Genomic DNA, 19,746 nt, shown 5'->3' on the forward strand with positions numbered 1-19,746 from the left:
AGCCAAAGCATGAAAAAACCTTACCCAGCAGCCTAGCTCCACCCTCGGCGATTTGCTCGACTGCTACAGTACCACGCTACCTCTGCCGTGGTACTGTAGCACTCGCTCCTCTCTCTTTGTCTCTCTCAACAATCAGATCTGTGCACAGTGACCCATCAAGTCTACATCGCCGTCGCTGTCGACTCCAGCCAAGACAAGAACAGCAGGTGTGTGGTCGCCGTCGCCAGGCAAGTTCCAAAATCGAAGGTGTGTTCCTATTCTTGTAGACTCGAAATCGAAATTGAAATCAAAGTCGACTGATTTTGGTGTGGGTTTTGATGCTGGGTATTGTTCTTGCAGCCTCGAAATCGAAGTCAAAATCAAAATCGATTATTTTTTGGTGGGTGTTGATGTTGTGATGTGCGATCTGTATGGGTTGAGGGCTGTAGTCTCAAGTTGAGGCGGTGGGTGTTGATGCTGGTAGGGTCCTCATAGAAGTTTCGCAGTGGAAGAACATGAACAGGGGACTCACGAGTCAAGAATTTATGAATAAAAAATTGTTATTGGTATTTGAATAGGGAACTTGCCTAGGTTGTTGGAAAACTCATACATTTGCTAGCTAGCTAAACTAGTTTTTGACATAATTCCTAAGCATTTTGCCTAAGGGCTCCAACAGACTCAATCACTTTTTAGGCTCCAACAGACTCAATCACTTTTTAGGCAAAATGCTTAGGAATTATGTCAAAAACTAGTTTAGCTAGCTAGCAAATGTATGAGTTTTCCAACAACCTAGGCAAGTTTCCTATTCAAATACCAATAACAATTTTTTATTCATAAATTCTTGACTCGTGAGTCCCCCGTTCATGTTCTTCCACTGCGAAACTTCTGTGAGGTCCCTACCAGCATCAACACCCACCGCCTCAACTTGAGACTACAACCCTCAACCCATACAGATCGCACATCACAACATCAACACCCACCAAAAAATAATCGATTTTGATTTTGACTTCGATTTCGAGGCTGCAAGAACAATACCCAGCATCAAAACCCACACCAAAATCAGTCGACTTTGATTTCAATTTCGATTTCGAGTCTACAAGAATAGGAACACACCTTCGATTTTGGAACTTGCCCGGTGACGGCGACCACACACTGGCTGTTCTTGTCTTGGCTGGAGTCGACAGCGACGGCGATGTAGACTTGATGGGTCACTTTGCACAGATCTGATTGTTGAGAGAGACAAAGAGAGAGGAGCGAGTGCTACAGTACCACGGCAGAGGTAGCGTGGTACTGTAGCAGTTGAGCAAATCGCCGAGGGTGGAGCTAGGCTGCTGGGTAAGGTTTTTTCATGCTTTGGCTCGGTATACCTGAAAAATTTGACGAGAGAGACAAATTGCAGTGGCTGTTGGAGATGCTCTTACAAAGTAGCTCATGTATGCAACAAATACAAACATCAACAGCTGCGCAAACAAATCACATTTTGTGAGAAAAATTGAACAGCCACATGACACTGCTATTATTGTCTGATCAAACCGGTTGTTTGCATGGAAGATTTTCTCAGAAGGTCCCGGACAAAGTCACAAAGGATTCCGATCGCCTTTGTGGACCCAAAGACACAAAATTAGGCGGACTTAACAAGCAAACTGAAGGCGAGCTTCTGCCCACTTAACTACATTCAAAACCATCATATGCATTGGTTTAACATTGCCGATTCAGAATTTACAAAAGAAACATCTCATTGTGCAAACTATAACCCACAGAAGAACCAGCTTGATGTACGACGCTTTGTGCCATATTCATACATGTGTTTCTCAAGCAAAACCCTGAAAACTGATTCTCATCCCATTCTAAATATGCACGACGACAATTCGCTTTGGTTCTTCACTCCGTACGGGAACCTACAACTTTTTGTATGGGCATTTCATCTACTTCTGGAATGAAACACAAAAAATAAGATCGATCAGAAGTGGCTTTAATAGTAAAGTAGAGAATAGTAAAGCATACAATTGACCATATATAGACACGTACGTGAATACATAGGAAGTTAAACCAAAAACAGAGACCTCCGCTATGCCCAGCAGAATCAAATCCCGTGGACTGGTGGAATCCTTTATCGCGTAAAACAAGATCTGCTTGAGTGACAGTAGTTTTGGTTTCCGTTAAAAATAGGAAACTAGGCCGTTTGTCATGGACTAGTCATCGAAGGGTGTGAACGGATAGGGGGTGGCCAAGTCCACCAACAGTTCCAGCTTAGTAGTATCATTGTTGCTGTCCTGTCGTGGCTGAGCCAAAGCAGCCACAACAGCATTGGAGAGTGAATCTCCATCAGGTTGGGCAAGGGCGGGGTATAGTGGTCCGCCATGGTGTGATTCGAACAGAAAATCAGACCATGGTTACATGAATGGATAAAGTGTTGCTCCCCAACAGCTAGATGCTCCAACGGAAGGTATTGTGTGTGTAAAATGGTTACAGTTGAAGTTGAAATGAACAAAATCATTAGTGAGTTAGCTCTTAGAAACTGTTAAATGCATAAAATGTTTCAATTCCTGAGTTTGAAAATATTTGAAAACCAATTGTTTATACCTTTTTTAATCCTTGGAACTTGAAACCAACTATTGCACCAGTCTTGAAATGTAGAGGAAAAAACATTTGGTCATCTATTTGAGATGTCTTCCTATTGTTGGTCTATGTGTTATGGTGCTGACAAATTATTTTTCTTTGTTTGTTACACTATTTGATCATACAAACCCATATATGTTGTTGGTTAAGGTGTTTGCATATATTGTCAAAATATATTGTTGATTCTGTAGTGGTCAATAATTATTAATAGGTATTCAAACTTCAGAATATTTATGTAAGTGTGATATATTGTGAGATATAGGAATGGTGTTTACGGTTCATTGATACTTTAGTCTTACTGTTGTCTAAATAATAATCAAACAACTGACCGATTGCTTTTTTTCAGAAATAGTACTCATGGAAAAGTTTGTCATTGAAGTCTAATGTTTGTGTTGATTTGGTGACATAAGTTTGTTGGAAACCCATTTAGAAGGCATATGAGCTGTCACGAAATAGATCTATTTTTGTTTATCACTATTTATCACTATGAAGTCGACAATTGTCTAAGTAATGCACTTTAGTTGTAGGTCATGTGTATGTAACCTACTTCACCCATGTATGTAAGTAGTATTGTGGATTAAAAGTTGTGGCAATGTGGTTTATTATTTAGGTATGACGGAAACTCCCAAAGGTAGTACCAACAACAAGGGTGTGAAGGTAGATTCGTACGATTGGGAATCCAATTCCGACTCTTGTCCTAATAATTCGGAAGATTCACAGAGGAGTAATACATTTAGAGATAATGATGTGGATGAGGAAGGGGAAGGGGAAGGGGAAGGGGAAGGGTCAGTTTCCATTGTAGATGCTAGTTTTCATTTGCTCACTGATATGGAGATTGTGGAAATGAAATTTGTTTATGAAGATGAGGCTGGTCAATTCTACAATGCATATGTGAGGGCAATTGGTTTTAGTGTCCGTAGATATAAAAGTAAACCACAAACAGGCAATGAAATGTACATAAGGTGGAGGGCTTGAGTTTGTTCTAGGGAAGGTCAAAGAAACAAGAAGCACTTAGAATGCATTGATCGGAAACAACGTCATAGAGCTGAAACAAGAACTGGTTGTGATGCTAAATTCCGGGTTTGTAGTAGGGGAAATTATAGTTACCCCCCTCGAACTAACCCTCGCATACACTTACCCCCCTTTAACTTTTATTTTTGGCACTTAACCCCCTCAAACTAACTGAAATTCAAACGGTCATAACGTCAAACGGTCATAACTTCTTCATCCAAAATCAAAAATATGCAAATTATATATCGATTTCGAGGTCTTGAAGTCAGCTTTCTAATGACACTAAAATCACATCACAATTCAAAGCACACATAAAGTTATGATCAAAACGGTCTTTCTGTCTACCAGCCCTTACTCTTTTGATCATAACTTTTTGTGTGCTTTGAATCGTGATGTGATTTTAGTGTCATTAGAAAGCTGACTTCAAGACCTCGAAATCGATATAAAATTTGCATATTTTCGATTTTGGACGAAGAAGTTATGACCGTTTGAAGTTATGACCGTTTGAATTTCAGTTAGTTTGAGGGGGTTACGTGCCAAAAATAAAAGTTAGAGGGGGTAAGTGTATGCGAGGGTTAGTTCGAGGGGGGTAACTATAATTTCCCCTTTGTAGTATGAGCCCAACCATGAAAAATTACGTTGTCATAGAGTTTGTGAGTACCCACAACCATCCCTTAGCAACATTGCATTGTGTTCCCTTTATGCAAACGCATAAACGTGTGGGTGATGCATACATAGCTTAGGTAATGGCCATGTAGAATGTAGGCATGAAGCCAGCCGAAATTATGGACTATATGACATGTCAGTCTGGGGGTTTCTATAATGTGGGGTTCACTGTAAAAGATTTGGGCAACAAATTACATAGCGGTTGTAAAGAAGAAATAAGAAACGGGAACGTTGAGGGTACACTAGGATACTTGTCTGCTCAGGTAAGCACTGATCCGTTATTTTTCTTCAAGTACACTGTTGATGAGGATGACCGGTTGGAGACACGATTTTGGATAGATGGGAGGTCTCAGATGGATTATTCTGTATTTGGAGATATGTTAGTTTTCGACACGACCAATCGAACCAATGCTTACAAGAAGCCATTTGTCATATTGCCGGGTGTGAGTAATAATTTTATGACGACCATATTTGGGTGTGCGTTGTTGTTGAAGGAGACGGATGATACGTACAATTGGGTTCTTTCAACATTTTTTGAGGTTATGGATGGTAAACGGCCCATCTCGGAAGTCACAAATGGTGATTTGGCAATGCGAAATGCAATTAGAAACATTTTTCCAGATGCAAGGCATTGCCTATGTTCGTGGCATTTGGAGCGAAATGCCGCTAAAAATGTTCACATACCGGAATTCGTATATGACTTTACCACTTTGATTCAAATGGAATGTGATGTTGAAGAATTTGAAACTCTTTGGGCTGACACGGTATTACACTACGGCCTAGAGACAAACGCTTGGGTGGTAGAGATGTATAGCGACTGCAAAAGATGGACCGATGCATATCTTCTTGGCCATTTCTTTGCTAGGATGAGGAGCACTCAATGTTGTGAAGGTATGAACTATTATTTAAATCGGTTCTTAACAGTAAGGCTACGGCTTTTTGAATTTGTCCAATAGTACCATCGTGGTCTGGCTAGGATGCGAGTTGCCGATGCAGGGGGTGAGATGGCAATGGAGCATAGTACCTTTGTCTTGATCAAGCAATTGAAAAGCTTAGAGAAGAATGGAACCGACGTCTACACACAATACTTATTTAGATTCTTTTTGGATGAAATACGGCACACGTCTGCATTGATTGTGGCGCGTTGCGTTGATGAGGTGGAGAGTCGGTTGTACTTCATTGAGATGTACTCATATCCATAATCAAATTGGCTGGTCTAGTATTATCCAATTGATAGCAGAATCAATTGTAGTTGCTTGATGTTTGAGTCATTTGGTCTACCTTGTTGCCACGTGATTGTGGTTATGAAATGAACACCTATCGAGCATTTCACCTAGTTTAGTCATGCAAAGATGGACAAGGTCTGGTCGGCCTCCAGCCCAACAACCAAATGTTGGCCAAATTTCTTGCAGTATATCCCACACGGCTAAGTATGGGATATTGAGTTCGGGTTATAAATTGATGTCATTCTATGCGTCACATGCCTAGGACCCATTTGAAGATGCTATGCAAGTGGAGCACGAAATGACATCCTAGATGAGGAAGCGGTGGGAGATGGGAAAGAATAAGGAGTGGAGATTGGTGAACCAAGTGATGGCGAAACTTTGTTTGGTTTGGGCGATCCACCTGCGATCAAGACCAAAGGCAACCCTGGGAAGAACTCCACTGCCCAGCCAACATTCTCGAAATCCTAGGAAATGTAGCCATTGCAAGTGCTGAGGTCATGATAAGCGGACATGTCCAAAGTTGTCATCAAAGCCTCCAATTGACGACATTCCTATTTAGTCATATTTTTATTTTTGGCTGACACTTTCTGGTGATGTAATTAGTAAAAGTTAAATTACTAAGTTTGGGAGGAATATTCGTATTGCAGATGTGGATCCTTTTGTCATGTTATTAAAATGTTATAAATTATCAGTTGCATGACATACGATACTTTGTGGTTAGATCTGCAATTTCATGTTTCATAGGTTGGGTGCTATTTTATTACTCATTTTATTTGGCCTAGTTGATTTTTTTGATCTTCAATTTGTGTGTTAATCTATGTTAGTGTATTAAAATTTGCTGAATTGGTTTATTTCTATCTCTGACCTGTCTTCATTACTTGACATTGTCCCACATTAACCATTTGTAACTAATTTAAGGCATCATTTGACATTATCCCACCTTAGGTCTGCTTACAATTTTATAAATTCAACAGCTTAAACATATGGCCCGGACTGATTATATTTTTGATTTGCTTGTTTTGCAGCATCTTCTAATGATGGCTGCGAAAAGGAAAATTCCCTCTTCGACTCCTCCTCTTCCTCTTTTACATAGATCTAAACGACTTGTCGAGTGTAAAGATGCACCAATATCAGTGGACCAATCCACCGATGGGGGGAACAATGAGGAAATGAATGTCAGCTCTAGTGGTGACTCTGATGAGGAGATGAGTAAGAGTTTGTCGCATGGTGACAGTGAGAGTGATGTTGAGACTGATGGTCAGAGTGAGAGAATGTGACTCGGGACCAATCAAGCTTCCAAACTTGTCTGTATTTGCATCACGGTTAGTAATTGAGGAGAGGACTATGGCACTTGGCAAGTTGAATTGAACTACGTGCGTTCCCGAACTTCTTAAAGATTTGGGCTTACATCCGATTTGCAAGTACCAGGGGAAGGCAAATTGGACCTTTGTTCGGGAGTTCTTTGTGGGAATAAATCCGTCCAAGGTTGACCAGGCAGAAAGGATAATGGTGTCTAAAGTACAGGGGCATACTATTAGAGTAACTCCGGACCTTCTTGAGGAATTTTAAAAAATAGCTTGACCTCTTGAGACAGAAAAACAATACCCCTATCTTCCTGTCATCGAAGGGCCGACTTATCATGACATTTGGATGACCTTGTGCTATGGCCGTTGGCCACCCGAGGACAATCCTAATCATACAAATTCTTTTGAATATCTTGAAAAAAGACTTCGTTCCCCTCCACCATATTTTTTGGTGGAATGTGCACCCTAAGTCCCAACGACATGAGCTAAATTCTAAGTAGGCTATGTTGCTACATGCTGTATATAATGGGTTCAAGCCGGATATTCCGAGTATGTGGTAGGACACTATATATGATGCTTGAACCAATGACCATCCTATTGCATCTCTCCCTTTTGGCCACTTGCTCACCGGTTTTGTGCATGATCGATGAAAATTACCTAACCTAATGCAAGACAAGTTTGGAAAAGATATTATAGTTATAGGTCATGCTACAATTGAAAAATCTGAAGGCCAAAGCAAGTTGCATCGGGTGGTTAACAACCCTGTTTCTATGGAAGGCCTTCATGACATGCTTCTGACTGTGCAAGAGAACCAAATAGCCATGTTTGAACAGTTGGAAAAGGTGGAGCGCGCTATGTGTTCTCATTCTGATGAAGTGAAGACACTTTGGATGATGAATGATGGCGAGGGGCTTCACAGGTTTTGTTGAGATAATTGCTTTTGACTTTGTGACTGAACAAAACTTAATCCAAACTTATTACTTTTGCTGTTTGTTGGGAGGACTATGTTGGCTACTAAGTTGGTATTATGCAGTAAGTAAACTATTCAACAGGGTAGTTTGGCACTTAATGTCCATTATGAAGTTTTGTCATGGTTTTTGGCATGTTAAACTAATGGGAAACTAACTCATGAATTTGGTGGTCGAGTTTTTGTGGTTTGATAGGACCTTTGACTTACTTTTGTTTATATGGTGCACATTTAATGGTGCTGCGATTGTGGTGTGGTGGTTTAGTTTTATTTACTAGCCAAGCCAAAGTTTTTTTCAACTTATATATGCCTGATGACTGATTGGGTGATCGATTGTGATTAAGGTTAACCCCCACACTTATTGCACTTTGACTTTGAAGAGGCAACATGATTTTGTAGAAAGCACATCTTCAATCAGGCAATATGGATTTTGTTTGTTTTAAATTTTTTCTCAAACTCATTCGTGTCACTATAGCAACTCATGTTAAGCGGTTCAATCGATATGTGATAACATGAGGTTAAAACCAATAAATAAACGCCAACTATTTTCCAAAAGGAATAATGAATTACATAAGGATTTTCGTCCCGTGTTGTTGCACTTCACCCTTGACTAACAGCCATACTCAACCTACGTTTGCGTGTTCTCTCCTATAGGATCAACAAGCTCATCAAAAGGAGGGATAAATAACACGTTGAAAAAATCTCGCTCCGTAGCATGTGGATGCTCTCAGTTGCTTTTGACCAAAAGAAACTAGATCATTTGGCATGTCCATGGTGCTGCCCAATAGGCCACATGTCACCTCCGAAGGCTACAATATAGTGACATTAATGAGAGGGAGAGTATCTTCACTACTCAAACTAATGTATATAGCAAATAAAATTGGACATGAATAAATAAAATATACTATCAAATTTGTGGTTCTAAAATATTGATTTACTGATTTACTAGTTTTCATAATTGCAACATATAATTTCCTTGGAGTGGAGAGTTCAGCTCACCTTCATGCTTCAGATTGAACGGTTTCTCAAAAGCCCAAAACGAAGGACCTGACATGAGAACTACGATGGTCCAATTGTAGATCACCACCCACCGAACCATATCCAAGTTACTGATTAAACTATAATGCTCTTCAATGAACGGAATAGTATGGGGTTTGATTTTTTTTTTTGGGAGAAAAAGGTAAAGGCTGTGGTGTACTAATACTATGGTCTTTCTGTGGGTTTTCATTAATTTGGTCCTCCTTACACCTAGTATGGGCCTTGAGAGAGATAGAGGGAGGGAGAGAGCACGTTGTAATGTGTACAAATGTGCTAAAGAGGTGTGGTATTAATAGCTGTGCGGGGATTTGATAAACTATAATTTTATGTACCACGTGACTCCATTCATTTATACCACAGTATTTAGGCTACGTTCTTCTGTGCTTAAACTTAAATTAAAATTTTAATTCAGTTTATTCTCTGAAACTTAACTTAATTCCCAATCTTCCCAAACAAGCCTCAAGGTATAGGTGAAATGTCAAAAATACCCCTTGTTATAAACCCTAAAGACTCCACCTCTCATCCTTTCCAATCCCGCTCCCCTTAGGGCAATATTGTAATTGTATGTGTGTTAGAAAATTAACTTTATGTTTAGAAGAATTGATGAACTTAACTTATTTCCATTTAAGTTCCAAAAGGGAAAAAAAAATAGCAATGTTAAGTTTAAGCACAACAAAACGCATCCTTAAATTCACATAGGCAATGGGATCCACCCCACATGAAAGACAATAATTCCTCCTTTCCTTTACTTGGAAAGAGTACTCTTGTCCAAAACTCCTGTCCAAAAATATTATCTATCAAGTTGGCAATAATTCAACAAGCTCACTTTGGAAGTTAGTATATTCCAGTCCTCTCATATTTCAATCCTTTCATATTTCATATCTTAGCTTCTTGCAGGGCAACTTGAAAATTAAGGGAAAGGCATCCAGTATCTCCACTGTGATTGATTTCCCAATCGATTGAATTCCGAAATTGTTGGCCCCAAACTGTTGGCCAAGTTCCCAATAATTCCTCCTTTACTTTGAAAGATATGTAGTCCTTTCATATCTCATACTATTTTAGCCCAAGTTGCCAATAATGCCTTCTTTACTTTGGAAGATAGTGTACTCTTGTCATTTATGACCGATTGATAGATCGATTGTGTTCCAATTGTAGAGATTAGAAAAAAGACAGATATAGACAAATTTCTTGGCCCCACATTGCCAAAAATCCCAAAGATTTATTTACAGGCCAACTTGGCAATAATGCCTCGTATACTTTCGAACATAGTGTAGTCCTCTTACCTATAATTTTTTTGTAGGGCCAATAATGCCTCTTTCAATTTGGAAGATAGTGTTGCACCTGACATAGCTTTAATTTTTTTGCAAGGCCAATAATGCCTCTGTCACTTTGGAAGATTGCGTAGTCCTTTCATAGCATTAATTTTTTTCAGCGCCAATAATGCCTCTTTCACTTTGGAAGATAGTGTAGTCCTTTCATAGCTTTAATTTTTTTCTAGTGCCAATGCCTCTTTCACTTTGGAAGATAGTCTAGACCTTTTATAGCTTTAATTTTTTTTTTGGCCAAGTTGCCAATAATGCCACCTTTACTTTGCAAGCTAGTGTAGTCCTGTCCTTTCATATCTCATCTACTCTCCATAATCTACTCCACGGCTTCTCAAATACGAAAGTAGTATAAGTAGGGGTCAAGGTTGTTTGTGATGAAGCAACCCATACAACCATGGCCTCTTCTTCTTCTTTTGAAATCCCCTTCGAGAAGTTCTTTTGTTGGCTTGTGTGAGTTGTCACAATATTCATCTATTTATGTGTGATTGTTATAATTGGAATGGGAGGTATTGGGAAATACACCAATCGAATTAGTGGGCTTATGCACTACAACAATCGAATTAGTAGGCTTATGTAGTGGGCTTGTCAGCAGTGCAATCATGTACATTCTGTTAGCTAGTCAAGGTAGATGGTGGGAAGCCATCTATTTACTTTCCTCGTTGCGTGGGAAGGAAGCTCACAAACCTTCTACGGGTCCTGGAGTTATAGTCACGTTGTGACCTGGCCTTCTCGAAGGGTTCGGAGGTACCTCAACCTGGTTTTCCTTAAATGTAGTCTTATTTGTCTTTTCTGCAAATTGTGGTACTCATGTCTGGAAAGAAAAATTAAAACAAGGAAAAATGGAGATCCATTGTATTCGATCATAGAATGGTTACAATTGAGGGAACCTTTCCTACCAAACATGTTTGATTACAATTGTAATTCTATCCTCTCCTTTTCTACTCCTTGCCAGCTACCAGTAATTGTCACCTACTTAACAAATCCAACTAATTAATTAACGATAACTAACTAATCAAATCAAATTAAATTAAATAATCCAGTTTCAGCTCAGCTCTAGAACTGGAGCACTCCTCTTCTTAGCCCAACAATGCCAGCTTCTGTAGGTCCATTGGATTGAATGCCTTGCAAAACTTGCATGCATGGGCATAAAACTTGCATTCACAGAGGAATGTTAAATGAATGATACACGAAGGCAACACATATTAAATTGGATAAGTAACTAGTACCCTACAGATCCTATTATTTTGTATTCGTAAAATCTTCAAACTCCTCGAAAAATCTGCCCAAGTAGTCCAAATTCCTCTTACACTATCTTTGCCAGTTGATTCACATAGAAACAACGGGTAATGACAGTATAATCTGGAATTTGGATAATTATGTGCTCCAATCCCTGACAAGTATTTGAAAGTAGTGAAGTAACTCTTTCCCATATGGAACAAGGAAATAACATAACCGGCTCATACTGCACCTAAATAAATACGATAAATACGAACAACATAGCATTTCGTTCCAATCATGCGCTATGTAATACAAAGTGGAATACCCTCAAAATTAGAACTACCATATGGAACAATGTTACTTGATAACCCATAACATCCATAAACTGTTAACTAAAATCAGGGCCCCAAAAAACTTAACCTTTAAAAAATATGATGACTATTGCACCAAATAAACACCAAAGCAATCCGTTGATTATATTTTTCATGAACCGAACTGTTTGAGCAGGTCAACCTTTGTTTGAAGGACAGCAACATGGGCTTTGTTGTTTGTCCTAACTTTCGGGTATCCAGCAAATCCATCATGAAATCCATCATCACATCCATTAACAAATCCCAGAGCATGACTTTGCCTGGATATGGGCAAACACCACCTAAAGTACTCACACCTTCCGATTTTTTTTTGAATAGGAAAAGTTCAAGCTCCCCTTGAATTTGGACTTGGGCCCTGCAATCCTCAAGTTTGCCCACGTCCCACAATGACAGTTTAGTGTTGTTGGGTCATAAAGAGGAGCCTGAGGCTTGTTCGCATCATCACCTCTATCATTAGTGCTGAAAGAAGACATTTGCCCTTTACAATTCTAAGAAACACGTACCAAATTTTAATCAAATTAGCCACGATCGAAAGCTAAATCGATCATACAATATTACATTAAAATAGCCATAATAGAGATAGTTAAACAGAGGCTGTTTTGGCCGCAGAATATCCAATACATATCAATACGTTCGGGTTTCATACTTGGTAATCACGTATATGCGGTGGTGGATGGCGGTGAAAGGCAGCCTTACTTGCTTAATCCAACTTAAACAGAGGGAGGGTGGAACTTAAACTAAGTGCTTAAGAGAGAGAGAGAGAGAGAGAGAGAGAGAGAGGGTGTGTGTTTACGTCTGAGATGGTCATTATTATATAGGGTAGGTGATAGGAGGGAAAAATATTTTTAAGTGGGGAAATGGTTTGAAATTTTTGACATGGACGAGAAATGTTTTCACACAAAAAATTCAAGTGTTTGATTTATGGAGGGAGTTTTTGGTGGGACTAATATAAAGTTTCAACTGGACCTTTAGGTGGGACTAGTGGGTAGTGGGAAAATTTAAAAAATTAACGAACTAACTTGAATGAAATGTTTTGTTTCGTCAGAAAATTGGTGGGAGAAAAAATTATAAATAGATTTTGGATTTTTTACTTTCAATTACATTTTTTGAGGAGTACAATTTCGTGGGTTAAATATGAAATTTAATAGTTGACCATGGCCGGAAGGGAGTGTTGGCATTCTATTAGGTTTTAAAAAGTTCCAATTGGTTCAATACAAACATGTGAGATGTACAAAATAATAACTTAACATTTTTCAATCAATGGATGGACAAAATTTAACTTAACTTGAATATTTGTTTGTTTTCGTAGTGCATTTTTCAACCCAGCTACGTGAAAACCACAAATCATAAACGTTTTACATTACTAGTTAGTTTTGTTCTTTATAAATAGTCTGTAAATGTTTGTCTTCATTGGTGTCCGTCAATGCCATTGTAAAGCATTTCGAAAAAATTGAAGACATGGTTTTTATAGTAGGAGGTGTACAATGTTAACAACAACCAAAGCCATCGACCTACAACAGAAACGTGGATGATACTACAACCTGACAATTGGAAGGTCAATCAATTGTATGTCAAACCAAGTCCCAACAATAACAACCCCATTGTTGTACAAGCAGCCCAAATTTAGCCCAAGTAGTTTCACTCAAACCTAGTTTCAATAATAACAGGTCCAGTTCAATATACAAGCAAAAGTCACAGATACAATTAAATATCTACACTTAGTACCCTTCCAAGGAGTAGGAGTATGCGGGTTCCCGGATACCCCAACTATGATAGTTCCCTCCGGAGATAAAAAATTCACCATCTCGTATTAAACTACTTGCAAGCCCTTTTGGCGCAAGAAGTGATCAAAACTCAAATATATGCCTACAGATTGTTAGTGTATAAACGAACCAAGTGACCACCTGTTTACAGAAAGCCTGTTTTACATTTTACTGCCTTCCATTTATCAAATTTTTTGACAACCGTATCGGCTTCCCGATTATTCGGGTCAACAATCAAATCCATTAACATTGGCCTCTCGGTATCGTCCATCTACAAAACCGAAAGATATCTTAGAAACCAACACTATAGCAACCGGTTCATTACGCAATAACGAAGTTACTTTTTCTTTACAATCACTAACCCTATGTAGACTAGATGGGTAATTGCACCATTGCATGAATTTTATAACGAACAACCCTCAATCATACCTAAAATTGCGCGCAAAGGATTATGTCTGTCAGTAAACCACTTTAAACACAAGTAACACAATTAGCACAAGTAACACAACAAAGTGTTTAATAAATTACCCGTCGCCCTCATGCTGTAGGGGTTGCCTTTCAACATTAGCAATCTTAAACTATTGCAACCGCAAGTCGCGATGTAATACCTCCATCTAATCGTAAATACAAGTAGTTAGATAGAATACGAATCGACAAAATCGTAAAACATGGTCTATGCGAAGTGTGCCATACCACTTTTTTTGTCATTCGCTTATGGAACAAATTGGATTGAGTGGCCGACTTCGAATAAAAAATATAAGCCATCTGGATGTCTAGGTCTACCTTGATGCAAAACTAGTGGTTCCCATGATCATTTGTTGGTATGTATATCTACGACCAAAGGTAAGCCAATCATGATTGAAGACCAATTGAAATCTTACTTTATAATCGATTTGCAAGAGTACTAACTGAGTTCAACATTTATAACTTTACCATGGAGCATGAGCTAAGGTCAGCAGTAAAATTTGCATCTTCAAAGTAGCTATCACATAACTTCTTCAAATCACAACCATTGAGGTTAGGATTGTCTAATATTTGCCTCTGCAAAATTATGGGAAATAAAAACAATGCCAGTACTAGAGGATAGAAAGGGGAAAAGGGAAAATTAATTATGGAAAAGTAATTATACTAACCGATATAATAACCGACAAATACCACATAAGGTGGCACTTGTCTGGATGGTTGGACCTTCCTCATTTGACATTTGCACGGCTACCAAATTTATAATCTACAGGCATAGATAGGTAACCACAATGGACTAAAATGCAAATAAATCATAATAAATTAAATATTTCAATCAGGTGGTAAAATCATATCACACAAACTGTGTCCAATATCCATGCTTTGGGTTTCAAGTTGCACAAATCATACCAAGCTGCAAAGAATCTTTCAATTCCAAACATTTTCAAGTGCATGTAAGCATCTCTACAAGTATGATTGTGGTCATGAAAAACAAATGTCATAGTTGACAAGGGAAAACAAAGGAAAAGGCATAGTAAAAAAAATGTACCCAGTAAATGGATTGGAAGGATAAACAATGAACACCGTAAACAACTTTTCATGGTCATTTAAGAGTTCTGGGGTTGGGTTTCTTGCAGAATCCGACGTTTATCAAATATATGGCTAGACAATACAATAAACAAATACAAAACAAGAATGGGTTAGCCTTCATACTACATTGTACAAGGGGACTTGGGAATGAGTAATAACCTTGGTTTGTGGATTCAACTCCTGCATACCACCAACAAACCTCAAAGACTTGAATTTTCTATAGAGTCCACGAAATTGTTGAATTGGACAAGAAATTAAATATAACAACTATGGATTGGAAATACATCGTACATAAGGGACAATAAATATAAATGATATTAAGATACACACAGTGGGAACATTGACATCAAGGTTGTCCACAATTTCATGTTGGTCTGTAATAATCATTGACTGAGTTTTTGCTTGATTTTTTTTTTCCGGAAGGTTCCTCTTCTTAAGACCGTCCTTCATAAAGGGGGAACGCTGGAAGTGGCTTTTTTTTCCAGCTCATTAGGCTGTCGCAACAGCCGTGGTTCATCATTGACTTCCACATTATCATTAACATGGAACGACAGGACAGGTTTGGCAAAGGCCAACCTTTTTTTTCTACCTCCACTCAAACCAGCACGCGACTTAAAGGCCGATACCGGTGAAGGTGAATCTACAACCTCATCCATGTCCTGCTATATCTTCCTCTTTCGAGTGTCAGTACCTCTACTCAAACCACCGCATGACTTAAAGCCTGATACCGGTGAAGGTGAAACTACATCCTCATCCATGTCCCGTTCTATCCTTTCATTTCGAGTGTCAATCCCCATGTTATAATGATCAAAATAAGAGGTCAGCATGTCGTGGACAACCTTGGATTTGTTGAGTGCAGAATCGGGGGTTTTAAATTGGTTGGGGGTTGAAGTTTCACATGTATGTACTCCCGTGAAGAGGAGAGAGGTTTCTTGTTCAAGATGGACATGGTTCAGGTCCATTTCTTGAGCCATTTGTGGTGGTTGTTGTTGTTATTGTTGCGGCTTAGACAACATTCAAAGCTAAGGTGGCTCGCTTGCGTTAGATTTGTTGAGACAGCCTTGGATTGGTTCAGCACAAGATCGTGGGTTTCAAACTAGTTCAATGTTGAAGTTTGACATGTATGTAATCCCATGAGGCCCGTAAGGAGGTGAGAGGATTGTCCTTCAAGGCCATGGTTGAGGTCCATTTCTTGAGCAATTTGTGCTTGCAAATCAGACAACATTTCAAACCTAAAATGCTTCGCCAGTATCATATTTTGACGAAGCAAGAAACTTGCTACTGTTATCAAAGTACTTGTCATCACACCTACATCTCTAGATGAAATTTGGGACACACCGCCTTCATTGCCACTAGTTTTTTCGTCCAACTTCCTTCCTTTGTCCAGTGTAAAATGAACCACCACCCCCTCATTGTCATAATCTCCAATTTTGTCAAACTGGTGTAAGATGCTCTTAATTTTAGAATCACCCTAATCAAGCAAAGACATAAATTTTCCAACCTAAGGTATAACCGTAGGCCTTGGAGAGACACGGTCGAAGTAGAAAACCTACATTATAAGAAAATAAAGTTATCATTTATAATGCATAACCATTTATAATGCATAACAAATAAATAACCAAAGTCAACTAAGGAATAAGAAATGTGTTCATGCAGATTCGATAAGAACATACCACCAAGAGGAATAGGCACCCATTTGGTTGTTCAAGATCTTTATCGCATTGCTCCTGTATACCCTTACACAAAAAGTCTAGGGTCAGGTTCGCCCAATTCTTATTGCCCATTGCCACAACATCACTAACAACATTAACAAGGGATTGAGTAACACTCTACTTTGTGGTTGGGCATAAAAAACATCCCAAGATGTACAAGGCAAATTTCCTCTTGAAAACATCATCTACTTCTTCTGTTTCCTCCAAGTACTCTCTCAGCTCTTTCAGTTGGACTACCCCTTTCGTCATTCCTATGTTTTGACAAAGTTGTGAAAATTCTTCTGACATATTCACCTCCAACTCAATAAGGTTGCCTTGTGCATTAATTCCCAAACACTCATGAACGTGGGCAACAGTGAGAAGGAATGTCCGGCCATGAACATTAAGTGAAAAAGTTTTAAGATCAAAATTTTTAACCAACCAGTTACATGACAGATGGTTAAGAACCGTACACCTCAATTCTAATATTCCACCCAACCCAATAAGCTCAATAACAAGGCGTTGATCTGTGCTTAACTTTTGTACTATTCCAACAATGGACGTTAAGGAAATACGGTTCTGTAACTTTCTTTGCAAAAATCAACGAACGTCACCAAATAAGTTGGCATTCCAAAATCAGGTCAAACCATGTTTACCTACTAATACAGGTCCCTACAATTTTTATCAACTTTTTTGGGTTTTGGCGGAAGTAAAACTTTATGCTTAGCAAGGTCCTCTTTGGCCAACTTAGCCAAATGTTTGTACTTTCGCATGTCTTTGTTTGACAGGTTTTTCCATTGTCGACCAATGTCCTTCTTCATCTACAATATTTACCAAATCATGCAACTATGATCATAAAAATTTATCAACAATATTAGATGAAATATAAGTTCAAACAAATCAAAGAAAACCCAACATGTGAAAATTATAATTTTACCTCATCTGTTATTTTCGTACCACCGTCTTTTAGATTGGCTATCACTTCATTGCTACTTGCACAAACATATATAAAGCAGTAGCCTAACATTGTGCTACAAAGAAAAATGACTAAGTAAGCCTTAAATCACAATTACAATAATTAAATTTTCATTAACAACGAATACTTATATAGAATGAAGGCCGATGGTGCCCTTCTTCCTTTCAAAGTTTTCTCCTCAATAATCTAGTCTGTCATGCTGAAAATACATAATTCATCATGAGAGTGTTATAATCAATTATAATATCGAGATGAAAAAGTAATAATTAGCTTAAAATGTTCAATCATATCAGCAAATGGGGGTAAAATAAAGGAGGGAGAAGATAGAATCCGATTTCATCCATCAGATCATATATATGATCATGCAATCAAGCCATGAAAAAATTAAAGGTGATAAGTAGTTATTGTCACAACCCTATATTTACACTCGCGTTATCAAATCTCACTTGCCAGTTCCCATTGTAACATACTTTTACTTTATTCACATGTACAGTTCCCCCCTTCCCCTTATATCCTCTGTGTTCTCACTTGTCTCCATCTAATTGTTAAAATTGACTCCAACCAACCAACTCACCAGACCTCTCTTTCCAAAGATAAAATTAAAAATAATTACTCAAATATTTTTCAGATGCATATTGTTTTGCCCTATGGGTCACCAATTAACAAATAAAACAATACTATTTAAACAAATCACAACTAACACTCAGATGACTTCTATGAACATAAAACCGAGTTTTATCATTATAGAATGAACAACATTGGGGGACAAAATTGGATGATGCATGGTTCTAAAAAAACAAAACCGACTTACCTTGCAGATGGTGATGACAGATATGGCACCGCGTGGCTCGTATGGATGGTGATGGCAATGGGGATGTGGAGACTTCAAAGCCGTCGATGGTGTGGAGAGTTCAGACTGAGGGAGATAGTTTTGGAGAATTTCTTGCTTGATCTTTTGGGTTGTCGATCCTCCACGTCCTTTAGTTTTGGGGGATACAGACAGTTTCTGAATGGGATGACAAATGAGAGGAAGGTGAGAGGATGGAGATAGAGTTAGGTCAAACGAACTTGGGCAAAATCACTCGTGTGAATGGTGATGGTGATGGCAGATGGTGGAGGTGTTGTGTTGATGGTGATGGCAGATGGAGGCGGCATCGTGTACTCGTGGATGGTGGTGGCAGATGGGCCGTTGTGGAGGAGAGACCTAGCACACAGTCGGTGGTGTGGTGTGGTGACGAGGAATAGATGTACTTTTGGGGTAAAACTCTTTCCCTTCACTTGGTGGTCGTTGCTCCGCATCCACATTAATTTCAAAATTTTGGGGATTTTTTTTCCTACGGCGATTTTCTTTGGGCCCAGTTGCAATATTATGGGTGTTCTTCATAAAAAATATGGGAAAAATATTGTATGGATCACATTAAATGTGTCTGAACAAATTAAAGTGTTATACTGTACCACCCAATCTCCACGTGAGATTTTTTATTGCAATCGGAACCTTCTATCTTTTACATAACAGGGATTAGATTATTTATATGAAAAATGAAGATTTGTTATCGTTACATACTTGATCGGATGAATAATATCATTCTAATAATGAATCTGCGTTCTGATGAAGAGGCTTTCAAAATCCGATGGACCCTAAATTTTTGTGGAATGATTAAATAACCGAGCACAATAGAATAAACGGTATCGATTGTCATAATAGTGATGCGGTCTTGTGGCTCCTATACATTAGATTATAGCACAAGACCTTGGTTCATGATCAACGAAGTTCAATGTATAGATTTTAACGATAGTTACCAACTAATTTTTTCAGATACTCGATCTAAACCATTAAGATTGCACATCTTATCGATTCTATATTTGTCACCAACTTTAGTGATAATCGGATGTTGGCAACATCATGATCGGAACACATTCTATGCTTATGGAGCTATTAAAGGCCTATAGTTCACCACTAGATGGCCGTTTTAGCAATTTTTTCAAAATCCGAACCGTCTATCTTTTGCGTAAGAGAGATTAGATCATTCTTGTCAAGAAT

At 38.6% G+C, this 19,746-nt stretch overlaps 1 protein-coding gene across 1 annotated transcript in view; it reads right to left on the reverse strand.

The window, feature by feature from the left end:
• Positions 1-1,610: 1,610 nt before the first annotated feature.
• Positions 1,611-19,746, reverse strand: part of LOC131318180 (protein ANTI-SILENCING 1) — a 72,134-nt gene continuing 53,998 nt past the window's right edge. Inside the window, exon 12 of the mRNA XM_058348009.1 lies at positions 1,611-1,910. The gene's annotated coding sequence lies outside the window, so the exon portion shown is untranslated. The remainder of the gene's footprint in view (positions 1,911-19,746) is intronic.

The sequence above is a fragment of the Rhododendron vialii genome, chromosome 2a (genome assembly GCF_030253575.1).
Source record: "Rhododendron vialii isolate Sample 1 chromosome 2a, ASM3025357v1".
Classification (NCBI taxonomy): Eukaryota; Viridiplantae; Streptophyta; class Magnoliopsida; order Ericales; family Ericaceae; genus Rhododendron; species Rhododendron vialii.